Source organism: Pinus tabuliformis, chromosome 3_2 (assembly GCF_031772625.1).
Source record: "Pinus tabuliformis cultivar Carrire ecotype Pingquan chromosome 3_2, CPIR1, whole genome shotgun sequence".
NCBI classification, from domain to species: domain Eukaryota; kingdom Viridiplantae; phylum Streptophyta; class Pinopsida; order Pinales; family Pinaceae; genus Pinus; species Pinus tabuliformis.
Window position 1 is genome coordinate 599724168 of NC_142302.1, and position 2265 is coordinate 599726432.

Below are 2265 nucleotides of genomic sequence, written 5' to 3' on the forward strand. Positions count from 1 at the left end.
CCCATTTACTTAGATTGACAACATATTTACTTTCTCAATTCTAATGGATTCCGATCCTCTTTACACAACAGCAAGATAACGTTGTGCCTTTCTATTATATCAACAACGCTGTGAATGAGTCGAGGCAATTTGCGTTTCAAATACTTGAGTTGTGCAGTTTATGTACGGAGATTGAACGATTATAAATTTCAATTAGCAGCTGTATAAACAATCAATTAGCTAGCTGTCACGAGAGTTAGATGGCTTTTCGTATACTTTCATGTAACTTTCCTTTCTCGTAAAACGAAACAATCACCGGTCATGCAAATACACTCGTTGACACCACGGTTCTACGTTGACGCTTGTTGTAAATCTCGCCATATTACGTCTTCTGTCTGTTGAGGTTGAAAGGATAAATTGGAGACATGTGTACGTCAAGAAAAAATAAATGCAAAGTAATTTCAGCTGGTGGGGAATGTCAAATCTATATGAAAGTCGGAGCTCACCATGCAGAGATTAACAGACAATTCATGGAAGCTCACCACGGAAAGACTAACGGACAATTCATGGCTTTAACCATAATTGAGGGAAGAAATTTCAATCTATAAATATGAATCGTTTACATCTTTCTAGCTGGTGTTCCCGTCTGCTCAAGAGCTAATCTAGTTCTGACTGAGCTTAATATCGAAAATATAATTGATAATGGATCCCAGCACTAAAGTTCTGTGCCTCCATGTGCTTGTATTGAGTCTGCTTCTCTGCAACACGGAGGCGAGGGAGAGGAGATTCTTTGACAAAGAGACTGCTTACGACAACGCTACTGGTCGATCAAACACTGTCGGGTACGGAGAAGGTTACACCTGGAGCGGTGTAGATAATGCTTTCGGAACCGGTTCCGGTAACCCGGGTCAGCTAGAGCTGATGAGTACAACTCTTCGGGGGTCGGAAACGCCGTAGGTGCCGGATACAAAGAGAGCTCCGGTAAGGGTTCTGGCTCTGGGTACCTCAGTGAAGCTTATGGTTCAGGCGCTGGCTCCTATTGGCATGGTCGTTATACCAGCTATGGGCAAGGTGGTGATCAACACGACTCGTGCTACGGTGGACGTTCAGAAAGCAATGGTGCCTATCGTTCAGGTTCGGGGCATTTTTAAGTCGATTGCTGATTTCCCGAATATTCAGGAATCGGACGGCTCACTCAAAAATTTTGACCGCGCTTGGTCGCTTTCGATTCTTGAATATTGGGAGAGTCAGCAATCAACTTAAGCTCACTTGGTCGCTTTCGATTCTTGAATATTGGGAGAGTCAGCAATCAACTTAATCTCACTTGGTCGCTTTCGAATCAACTTAAGCTCACTTGGTCGCTTTCGATTCTTGAATATTGGGAGAGTCAGCAATCAACTTAATCTCACTTGGTCGCTTTCGATTCTTGAATATTGGAAGAGTCAGCAATCAACTTAAGCTCAGGGTTCGGGTTATGGTGGCTATGTTACGGGTTCCGGTAACCGTAATGGCTACGAAGCGGTCTCTGGCATTGGCAACTCAGAATATGTTGCTGACAATGGTCATTATAAGCAAACTCCCTAAACAATATTCCGGACTTTGGTAACAAGGCCTTGTAAAAGTTCTTTCTTCATGTACCTGCCTATTTGTGTTTCATTTGACGTGTCCTGATAGCATAGCAAGGTTTCGGTGTATCTGCTTTCAGAATTTGGTATTTAAATTCCAATGCTATCAAGTGTAACCTCGTATGGAAAATCCGCTCAATTTAGTTTGTTTTAAATGGATTAGTTTGGAGCATTTCAAAACGTAAATTAGGTTTAAAGTCGAGTTATTTATATAACAAAGCCCCACTGCGGTAGCATGTTCAAATTGCGATCATATGGATTCCAATTCCACTTTATAACGCATTTTATAGTGATTATCAACGGAATCTCCATTATCAGTTTTAATATATAACGTATTCTATAGTGATTATCAACTAAGACACGAATTATAAACTTCCACTGCATATTTATGTTACGATGACCGCAACAGTTACGATTCACTGAATCTCCATTACCAGTTTTAATATTAGAATTCCTTGATTCACCTGTAATTGATTCACAAAATATCCAATGCCAATTTTAATATTTGAATTACTTGATTCAGCTTGTTCTAACCATAGTTACCAAATTCCAATTACTTGATTTAGCGTGTTCTAGTGACGGCCTGCAGAAAGGGATTTATTTAATGTATCAGTTCACATGTTTCCAATAAATAATTTGCTGTTAAGGGAATAAGTCTTCT

General features: G+C 40.2%; 1 pseudogene; it reads left to right on the top strand.

Annotated features, from left to right (window-relative positions):
* The first annotated feature begins 681 nt into the window (after nt 1-681).
* LOC149182019 (uncharacterized) lies at nt 682-1563 on the top strand (annotated as a pseudogene).
* The last annotated feature ends 702 nt before the right edge of the window (nt 1564-2265 follow it).